We start from the raw sequence: 11,478 nt of genomic DNA on the forward strand, positions 1-11,478 counted from the left end.
AGTTGAAGCTACACGGTACGTTTATTTACACTTACTTTGAACTGAGTGAAACCTTATATTGAGGCAGCAACAATAGCCACCTATCATCACCAGATGTCGTGAGATTATAGTTCATACAATTCAACTTGGAGGAGATTTTCGTTCTGTGTTTGGGAAAAAGAGGCGGTGATGATGACGATGATGATGATGATGATAGTGGTGGTGGTATGATGATGATGATGAGGATGATGATAATGATAATGATGAATGTACGTCCCCAGCTCATTGACGAAAAAAATGTATATATATTACTGTTTTACATCTTTTCCATAGCATGACTTAGGGACTAGCCTCATTTTCCAGTTTTAATCATGCTACAGTTCATCATTTATGAAAGGGAGTTGGCAATTCTAGGCCAAGTTAAAGTGAACAGAGTATCGTGTTTGGGGGCCAATTCGAAGTTACTGCTAGGAATCTCATGTTGTTTTGTTGCCGTCTCAGCGTCATCTCGTTGTGACCCCAGTGGACCTCATAAAATTGGCGACTTATTCTGGTATGGTCGCTTCCAGAGGTCTTTTGTTGAGGTTATGATGAAGGGCTGTCTGTGTTGAGATAGTGTGGTGTCTGTGCTGTGATAGTGTGGTTCATGTGGTGACTAAATTTGTTGTGACGTGGGGGATGCGTTGCAGTGTGGGCAGAGTGAAATAGTTGCGAGTTGTATTTTATGTTGGTGAAAGATTATGGTATTTGCATTCAGCTCTTCATTCCGATGACGTTATATTCGATTATAGCTACCTCCAAATAAGTTTACTCAGCTTTGGATAGTAATTTTCGTGTTGAAGAGTGTACAGTAGATTTAGCCTCCATTAACTCCTTCATTGCTAAACCTTTTATTCGAACTTAGCCTAAAATTGCCGTCTCTCCACCTTGAAAGGTGAGTTTTATCAACAAATTAACATTGGAATATAATGCTAGCCACGAGGCAGTGCATCAGAAAGGACATAGAGCAATAGTATTATTTTTCTGCCTCTGAAGTACGTGGAATAAGCTGCAAACGGACGAAAATCTGGGCCAGGTTAAAGTAAAAGGAATATAGCACCCCTCCCAAGATGAATAAAATCGTCTGGAGGCAGCGAGAATAACAATAAATACAACATCGGATTGAAGGGGACACACTTGAAGTTTGTTGCCACTCTTCACAACACATGCAACAGATTTGTGATAGTTCCCTTGCTGTCATTAATTTTAATCACTTCCGCCTGCTGTTCAGTGTAGGAGAAAACGCGTGATCGCAGCGGAAACAATTATCGTTCTAAACTTTCCCTCGCACACAATATGTAAAAGAAGCTTGGTTTGGCTTGATTACGTGTTGATGTGGAAAGGGGCGGGGAGTGAGACCAGGTAAACATATGGTTATTGAAACAGTACGCGAAAGTAGTAGTAGTAGTAGTAGTAGTAGTCGTGGTGGTGGTAGTAGCAGTGAAATGGAGAGCGAGGACATTAAAAATCAGTGCCCGAAAGTGTATACGAGGCCCTTATTAATGGCGGTGAATTGAAGTCGCCAACGGCCATACCACGTTGAGTACACCACTTCCCGTCCGACAGCGAAGTTAAGCAACGTTGGGTCTTGTTAGTACTTGGATGGGTGACCGCCTGGGAACACCAGATGCTGTTGGCATCCCTACGTGTCAAGTGGGGTTGGTGGAGGATTAGTGCCCCTCCCTGTAAAACAATTAACTCGAAACCCTTGGCCACCCCGTTTGGGACACATGGCGTCTGGCAATGAATGAATGAAATGAATTGAAGTCTTTTAGCATAACGTAGATAAGTCGTTAGTTTTCATCTACGTACAGAACGTGAGTGGTCATGACATCTTACGTTCAGTGTGGAGAGTGTCCGTAGTTTAGTTTTTATCACAGAAGTGTGAATAGGCTGAAACATTAACTGAGTGGACCTGTCTGCACTGAGGGGATATGATGTTCTTGAACTTTCATGGCCTAGTTAAGGTTATTGCAACACACACACACACACACACACACACACACACACACACACACACACACACACACACACACACACACACACACACACACACAATGATTGCCAGATAGGTTTAAGATATGAACTCTGGCTGGTGCGTATACGCTGGTCATGGATACAGACTACCTGTTGACAAATAAGAAAGCCTGTAATTAACCCGGTTACAGGTGTGTAGAGTAATGGAACTTGTGGTTGTAGGCTGCCAAGCAGCGCAGTGAGAGTTTGTTCCTAATGACTGACGTACGGGATGGGCTGGAGTGGCGTGGCCTGCTCTGGCTAAAACTGCTAATGATTTATGTTTACTTGCACACCACTCATCAGTTTAAACCCGCATGTAAATGAGGGGCTGGGGTTTCTCTTGCACTGCTTTGTGTTTCGTAGGTGGACGCACTGCTGAGTTTAGTTACGTAGTTGCAAAACACACAGATCTGTGAAGAGTTGGATGTAAACTCTATTCTGTATGAATTTTACACATGGGTTATTGCAGGAATGTTCAAATTTTAGGGTTCTCCCCGTAATTGCTCGACAGTGGTGGCAAGCGTGACTGACTATTTCGTTGCGCTAGACAGTAAAAGTGTTCAAACTGGTTGTCTGAATACACCCCCATGGGAGCTGCAGTCACTGAAAACTATTCTGTCTGTAAAAAGGACGCTGCTATCATGGGCGTGCAAACTGAAGCTTTCAAACTGTTGATAGGTACCCGCTACTTGTTCATGAATGACATGCACAGATGCCTTGTTAAAGATTTTATCTCATGATTATCCTGCTACTGTATATCGCTTGACAATAATTGAATGAGTTTACCGAGTTTCTTACCTTTGTCGTTTACTCCATACAAGGCCCGCTGCTGGAAACCTGGATGCTTTCGTTGTTGCTCCTCAGATGTTATTCACTTGTTCATGTGATGGAATTCACTTGATCATCAGATGTTATTCACCAACACATTTCTGCTGCTTTACCAACACATCCTGAGAATCTGGAAAAGCTCCGTCCTTCAGTATATTTTTCCCCTCTGAGGTTTATATGTATGAGTGTCTGTCTGTCTGTAACTTAACCTGAAAGTTTATCGGTACTTCTTTAGCCACAGAACATTATTTTTATTGTTGGCTATCCTTTTTCATCTTCATATGGCTTCATTTGGTCATGAGAAACTTATCGACATGGAGAGGTTAGATACAGCCTTCAGTGAGAGGCCTTTACTAGATTGAATTATAGTGATTGTTATTTGAAGTTATCCAAAAATTCAGAACAGGCATATATTATTGAAGTTTATATTGTATAGAGTTATGAAGGGCAACTGATGGAGAGGGATGCCTTCACGTGGTGAAAATATTATATCAGGGCCGCAGTACTGTCCCGTCATACAAACGTCCCTCACCTCCTACCCTGTCTCCCGAAAGGAGTATGGTGGACCGTAGAAGGGATAGACATCGGCTTTCATTAATCTCCACTGCTAAATGTTTCCCCAAAGCTAAATAAAATTGTCTAGTGGTAGCAAGAGTAACAGAAAAATGCTTCTTCGCAGTGAAAGATGCTTAAGTTATAATGCTGCAACTTCGTTCTTGCTAAGTTTGTTGATAAGACAATTGTATCAGTCATTATAATTCTTTTAGCCTACCTTGAATAACTTTTTCGTCCTTTTACAGTTTATTTCACTTAGGTCAGTGGCAAAAGTAGACAGTGCTGCTCTACATCATTGCCGTATCATTTCATTGTGACCAAGATCATTTTAGTGCAGGCCCGTAGTCTGGTGAGGGGGGTCGAGAGAGTGGCACGACCCTCACACCTGCCTGAAGGCTCACTTTCTCAGTCTGTTTTTTAAAATCAGTGCAAAAAGAGTCACTCTCCATTGTTCAGAAGTTTTTTGCTGCTTCTCAACGTCGCTTATGCATACACCCAGACCCCCATAACAAGCATACAGCAGACCTTCGACAAGCCGGCTGCCGTCAAGTCCAGATTCAACAGAACCCCCCCCCCCCTTCGAAAAGTTTGGCTACGGGCCTGTAGTGTTAATTCCGGTTATCTTTTTACAACTCAACATTCAAGACAGAGAGATGGACAATTTTAGACCAAGTCAGAGTAAAAAGATTTTAGTTAATATTATATACGACTGTGATTATTTGCACATGATCGCGTCTATGAGTTCTGTATCATCCTGCGCTTTCACTTCAGGTTTCATATTGTACTGGAATAATTGTAACAGAAAACTAGTTCCCAGCGTATTTCCCGTATCAATCTTTATGCATTCAGGGTTAATGAAGCGTATTAACCATATCACCAGGTCAAGTGTCCTTACAATTAAACTTAGTTACGTAATCGTTTTTATCCCATGAATTTTTTCATGCCATCTCTGGTTGATTTTATTCAGCATATTTATTATTATTATTATTATTATTATTATTTTGAACTGGAGGGTTAGATCCGGCAAGCACTAACCTCTTCGCCATCAAGGGGCTCTCATGAATCGAAAATAATTGTTTAGAAGTAAAAAGAAGACCTTGATATACATGTCGTCTGATCCAAGGGGTTAACCCACTCAGTCTGATGACCTATTATTTCATTCTTGCTAACCCCACTTTTTTTTTTTTTTTTTTTTTTAGGTTTGCAGAGACTTACAAATACAGTTTCAATTAATATCTTCACAACCTGATGTCTTCCTGCGCCAGTACTGCATAACTTTTTAGTCTTGCCGATCTTAAGTTCTCAGAATACAGTATCTTTCGCGTCCCGGGTTGGGGAAATTATTTTTAGAAGTTTAACATTAATTTAATAGCTACTTTCCATTTACAGCTGAAATAGTACGACAGAGTAATAACACCCAGTAGTGTGGTATATCTCAAAATGCAGTCAGACATGAGTACGCGTTCGTGGCAAAGGCATCTAATTTGACTGCTCTGCAATTGAACTGACCGGCATGTTCGCCCCCCTCTCCCAGTAATAGCTGTTTTGCGTCTCCAAGGGGTGCACGCACACAAGGTTAAGAACCATTGCTTAAACTGAATATAATGGTCTGAAGATAAAATTGTAATAGATGCGTTATTGGAATGGAGTTAATAGTTGAAATGATCATTGTGATAGCGCGTACTCCAAATTTTCAAACACTTCACCCCGTTGACACCATGTAGGTGTGGTGTGGCGTGATACGGTGTGGTGTGATATGGTGTATTGTGGTGTGGTGTTTTGTGATTTGGTGTGGTGAGGTGTGATGTGTTGCGGTGTGGTGTGGTGTGGTGTGGTACTGTGTGGCGTTGTGGCACTGGCTCTCAGAATACAACCGCATCAACACCTATATCACAGTCCACAGACGGAAATTGAACCGTCCAACAACTCTCACGTCTCGGGAAAAACTGACGTCTTTCTCCTTCATGGCTCCACCTACACTCACCTGTTTCTCACGGGGTTGCCACACTCCACCACCGCATTATTTACCTGTTTATTTATTTGTTATTATTATTAGCTGTCATCTGTTTATTTATTTGTTATTATTATTAGCTGTCATTATTTAGAATTGTTTTCATCACCTCACCCCTTGGTCGGAAAATGAGCTAGGGTGATGCTGAATTATTATTATTATTATTATTATTATTATTATTATTATTATTATTACTACTACTACTACTACTACTACTACTACTAGTCATCATCATCATCACAGTCTTAGTAAATGAATTAACACCGAGAAATTGCACTTCGTTAGTAGTAAATATATCATCCCCCTAACTACTGAGACCTACTTTTCATTATATTTAACGTAGCAGCAAATGGCCAGCCGTACCAAAGGATCATATACAGTGCTCTTTATTTCATGCAACAAAGAGCATACCGGAAATTGCATGCAAGATCGACACTCCGGCTTTCCCCTTTGTTAGTGAGGGTGGAAGTGACAGGGAAGATTGTTAATACGAAAGTTAAAGAGAGAAAAGTGGACTGTTTATGAGAAGTCAGGGGAAAATTGAAAGTTAAAATACCGATGTGGTAGGTGGTGAAGTGGTCTGTTATTTTCGCTAAGCATTTATTTTCGTGGATTAATGTGTTGCCAAAAAAAAAAAGTACACATTTTTTTTCTTTGGCATTACTGAAATGAGAATAATAGAATAGTTTGTAATACCGTTGAGGATATTATTATTTGGCTTATATATTGTTTTTGTTTTTTCTTGGAGGGAATAATCTTACGGGCTTCTGGCCTTTGGTTCCTTCTTCCTTGCATTTAAAAAAAAAAAAGGAAGATGTAAAGGGGATGGAGGAAAGGCACTGGGTTAAGGAGAGTTTATTCTTTTTTTATGTAGGCTGAGATTTTCGTCCTTTGCGGCATATTCCCTGTAGTTCAGTCTCAGAAAATGATATACTACGACTGAACATCCTTTCCATTGCACTTCTTCCTGACTAGCATCATATTCAAGGCGATAATTTTCCTCCCCGTGCAGCTTATTTTCTGTAGCTCAGTGGCAGAATGTCAGTACTACGGCTTAAATCCTTTCCATAGCACTTCTTCGTGACTAGCATCATATTCGGACGTTACTTGGTTATAACTCAGAATTCAAGATGGAGGGAGTGCAGGCGCTCACCATCCACTCACTTGATGTAGTGATGCTCTCGGGTGTCTGCCATTTCCTCTCCTCCATCCTCCTTTCCTTCCATCCTCTTCTGTCTTTCTTTTCTTCAGTCTTTCCTCGTCCTTCTGCCTACGGGTGACTTACACTCCCTCTTCCGTCATTCCTTCATTCTTTCCTCTTCCTTCTGCCTGTGGGTGACTCTGCACTGAGTGACAAGCCAAATGGCTTCCTGTACACTAGGAAACCATTTACTATGCTGGGTGGTAACCATATAACCATATTTTGGCACCTGGTGGTTTAGTGGGTAATTAATATGCTCCAGTCGGATTGAGCCTGTGAAGGTTTATATCCAAGGGATGGTTGGGGTTCATTGCTCACGTAATGCCACTCAGGGATGAGTGAGGCTGGTCACTCTCATCTTAAATGTCAGGACCAACTGCCTGGCCCCGGGCTCCTACGCTCATGGGGCAACGTAGGATTGGATGATGGATGGATGGATGGATGGACTACTTTGACGGTAACTTGACCTAAAAATTGCCATCTGTCCGTCTTGAATGCTGGGTGCTAGTAATTGACCAGTGCTACGGTATGACATGGAGAGGATGTAGAGCCGTAGTATTGTCTTGTTCTGCCACTGAGATAAATCAAATAATCTAAAAATCTGGGCCAGGTTAAGGTAAAAAGAGCATACGGTAGTTAAAGTGAAGAGAATAGGTCATTTTAACCACTGGAGACGGAGGGGAAGCCCGAGGATGAGATGGAGGGATGCAGTAGAGAGAAATATGAGAGAAGGAAGTGTAATTTGGGGGGAGGGCAGCGAAATGGCAGGGGACAGGGCGACATGGAGGTGATTTGTCTGTAGCCACCCCTTACGGGATTGAGGCGTGTGACTGTAGATAGATAGGTAGCCAGAAATAATACTCAGCATCTACAAAAATATTTATTTGTCATATGTACATCGCGTGGAATACATTTGAACAGACTGTACATAAAATATTTACAATTGGTAACTTGTTCATCTGTTCAGACCTTAACATGTAAAAAGCAGCCGTCGGTGGACCACTTGGGAGTTTGGGGCCACGAAGTTGAAATGATCGACAGTGACTTTTTTATTCTTTTTTTTAGTACGGTATTAACACAAATGGCGTTTGAAGGAGAAGAATATCGTTTGAAAATAGATATAGTATTTTATGAAGTCCTTGCTGAATAATGTTATGCTTCCATTCTGCCGTAAAACACACACACACACACACACACACACACACACACACACACACACACACACACACACACACACACACACACACACACACACACACACACACACACACACACACACACCAAAAGAATGTCCGATAATGAAGACCGCCATCTTTCCAGTGTTTAGAAAATTGCTGATTATTTTCTTTATACAGGGCCGAATCGAAGCATAAGTTCAGCAAGTCTCCTGTAATTATTTCAGTGCTTTCTTCACACGATATTTATCTATTCTAAACGTAATTAATGCCGATACTACGAAAATTATCAGTGTCTATATTTTCAGCTTCAAGTTACAAGAACTATTATATTCTTGATGGGTAAGGAAGCTCCCTAACGCCTCTTCCTAAGCGAATTATTTTGTTCATTACACCTTACTGTCCACTTCTGTTATATAAATCCTTCCAATATCGCCATACATTATAACGTACGATGGGATATTAACCAGCCGTATCCAGGAATAAATCGCTAAGGAAGAGGTGTTAGGGAGCTCTTAACCGACGAGAAGACGGGCCTAAAACTCGCAAGTGTGTAATTCATGCAAGTTGCGCACCACACACGCTAATTATTGCACTACCGGGAAACACTAAGCTGTCAACATTATGAGTCTGGAGTGAGGTCCTCTTTAGTGTCATTCTTGCCGCTTCCAGACGGTTTTTATTCAGCTCAGGAAAGACCCCTCGTGGTGATGGGGTTTATTGAGGTGGCTGTATCAAACCCCATCAGTTGGAAATCCCTCTAACCCCTCCAGTCTCTTTAACCCCTCCAGTCTCTCTAACCCCTCCAGTCTCTCTAACCTCTCCAGTCTCTCTTACCCCTCCAGTTCACTCTCTAACCCTTCCAGTCTCTCTAACCCCTCTAGTTCAAAGTCTCTCAAACCCTTCCAGTTCAAAGTCTCTCAAAACCCTCCAGTTCAGTCTGTCTAAGCCCTCCAGTTCAGTCTCTCTAAGCCCTCCAGTTCAAAGTCTCTCTAACCCCTCCAGTTCAGTCTCTCTAAGCCCTCCAGTTCAGTCTCTAACCCCTCCAGTTCAGTCTCTCTAAGCCCTCCAGTTCAGTCTCTCTAACCCCTCCAGTTCCAAGTCTCTCTAACCCCTCCAGTTCAGTCTCTAACCCCTCCAGTTCAGTCTCTCTAAGCCCTCCAGTTCCAAAAAGTCTCCCTAACCCCTCCAGTTCAGAAAGTCTCCCCTAAGCTGAATAAAATCGTCTGGAGATGGCAAAAATAAAATGAAAAAACAAATCTGGTCTGTGGATAAACACTTTCAGTCCGATGATGTTTGTATTTCACTCCTGCTGCCTCCAGACGATTTTATTTATTTGTATTATATTTTTCGAACTGGAGAGCTTCTGTATAACCTTCATTTTTATCCATAAGCTGAATAAAATCGTCTGGTACAGAGAATAAATGGCAGAAGAGGAGTCGGATTAAAGGTAGCACTCGTTTTATTGTTTCATTTTAGTTATGTGGTGTATTTAGCCTTATTTTATTTATTTTATTTAGTTTTATTTAATTTGCTTTATTTAGTTTTATTTAATTTGCTTTATTTAGTTTTATTTAATTTGCTTTATTTAGTTTTATTTTATTTATTTGCTTTATTTAGTTTTATTTTATTTGCTTTATTTAGTTTTATTTTATTTATTTGCTTTATTTAGTTTTATTTTATTTATTTGCTTTATTTAGTTTTATTTTATTTGCTTTATTTAGTTTTATTTTATTTATTTGCTTTATTTAGTTTTATTTTATGTGTGTGGTTTACATGGATTTATTTTATTGATTTGCTTTATTCAGTTTTATTTATTTGCTTTATTCAATTTTATTTGCTTTATTTGTTTTATCTTTGCGTTTAGTTTTATTTGCTTTATTTAGTTTTTTATTTTATTTATTTGCTTTATTTAGTTCATTTGGTTTACTTAGTTGATTTACTTGCTTTATTTAGCTTTAGTTTACTATTTCCAGACGATTCTATGCAACTTAATATAAATAAGGCGTCCTCGTTGTGAAGGGTCGAATATACTTGCAGCAGTAATATATGAGAACGAAGGACTGACTAAGAAGGTGTATGTAGGTGAAGTGGAGGGAGGGAGAGGGAGGAGGAGACCGAGGATGAGGTGGAGGGATGGAGTTGAGAGGTATGTGAGGGAGGGGGGAGTGAGTTGGGGGGAGGGCAGTCAAACGGTGGGTGACAGAGCGACTTGGAGGCGTTTTGTCTGCAGCCACCCTTTGCGGGATTAGGGCTTCGGGCTATAGATAGATAGATAGAGAGTATATGACAGTGTGGAAGGTGGAAATGGCAAAATAAATCGCCAAGGAAGAGGCGTGAAGAGGAATTCAAAGCCATCGAGAACAGGGCCCACTAAGATTGGTGTCACACGAGTATTTTCTTCTGGCAACTTTTCTTTTCCTGACAATTTTTTCCCTAGCAACTTTTCCCCTGACAACTTTTTCCGTGACAAATTTTCCCTGAATTTTTTCCCTAGCAACTTTTTCCGAGGCAACTTTTTTCCCTGGCAACTTTTTCCGAGGCAACTTTTTTCCCTGGCAGCTTTTTCGTGGCAACTTATTTCCCTGGCAGCTTTTTCGTGGCAACTTATTTCCCTGGCAGCTTTTTCGTGGCAACTTTCCCCTGGCATCTCTCTATCTTGGTGACATTTCCTCTGCAACTATTGAAGACATACTGTTACAAGGGCCTTTGCAGTGGAAGTTGCTGTAGTTGGTTTGTTTTTGTTTATAAGACGTAGCCTCCCTTTCAGCTTGGTCAATAGCTCGGGGATCATAATGCTTGTCAGGTAAGGAAGCGCCCTAACACCTTCTCCTAAGCGATTTACTTTGCTTACTATACCTGACTATCCTCTTCTGTGAATAGCTAGGGCCCGTATTCTCGTCAGCTAAGGAAGCGCCCTGACACCTTTTCCTAAGCGATTTCTTTTGCTTATTACGCCTGACTATCCCCTTCTGTGAATAGCTAGGACCCTCATTCCCATCAGCTACGGAAGCTCCCAAACACCTTTTCCTAAGCGATTTATTTTGCTTATTACACATGATTGCTTTCTTCTTTGTCATTTAAATCATTCAAATAACACCATACTCAGCGTAAATAACATACAAAAGGATATTAATCAGCCATACCGAGGAATAGATCGCTAAGGAAGAGGTGTTAGTGGGCGAGACTATAGACCTAGGTGTAGTCACAGTGTGCGTGAAATATGACTAGTTACCAAGGAGATTCATTTCTACATCACGGCCAACGCAACCAGAACCTAGTATCGAGGTTGAGAGTGGAATAAAAGGTTAAATGAAGGCTGTATCTAAACCCTTCACTCCTTAAAATCTATCTTAAGCTGAATAAAACCGTATAGAGATAGGAAGAGCTAGATGGAAATAATACATCATAGGTCTGAAAGGGTCTGCTAACACACACACACACACACGCACACACACATTCTCTCTCTCTCTCTCTCTCTCATTAAAACAGAGGTACTTATACATCATCATTATATTATGTAAATTCATCTACTGTTAGACTAGAGAAACAATGCTTTGTAAAATGTAATAATTTAATAATACTCTAAATTCAGCTTGTAATCTGCTTGTAATTTGTCATGCGGGTTCCACAGCACAGCTCGTGACAAGTTAGGCAGTTTTTTTTCTGTG

The 11,478-nt window shown here is 40.7% G+C and overlaps 1 non-coding gene across 1 annotated transcript; it reads left to right on the forward strand.

Moving 5' to 3' along the window:
• Nucleotides 1–1,539: 1,539 nt before the first annotated feature.
• LOC145397928 (5S ribosomal RNA) lies at nt 1,540–1,657 on the forward strand. Its single transcript, XR_013897063.1, has one exon. It is a non-coding gene; the product is annotated as a 5S ribosomal RNA (ribosomal RNA).
• The last annotated feature ends 9,821 nt before the right edge of the window (nt 1,658–11,478 follow it).

The sequence above is a fragment of the Coenobita brevimanus genome, chromosome 43 (assembly GCF_032717465.1).
Source record: "Coenobita brevimanus isolate Jiangsu-jjx chromosome 43, ASM3271746v2, whole genome shotgun sequence".
Lineage (NCBI taxonomy): Eukaryota > Metazoa > Arthropoda > Malacostraca > Decapoda > Coenobitidae > Coenobita > Coenobita brevimanus.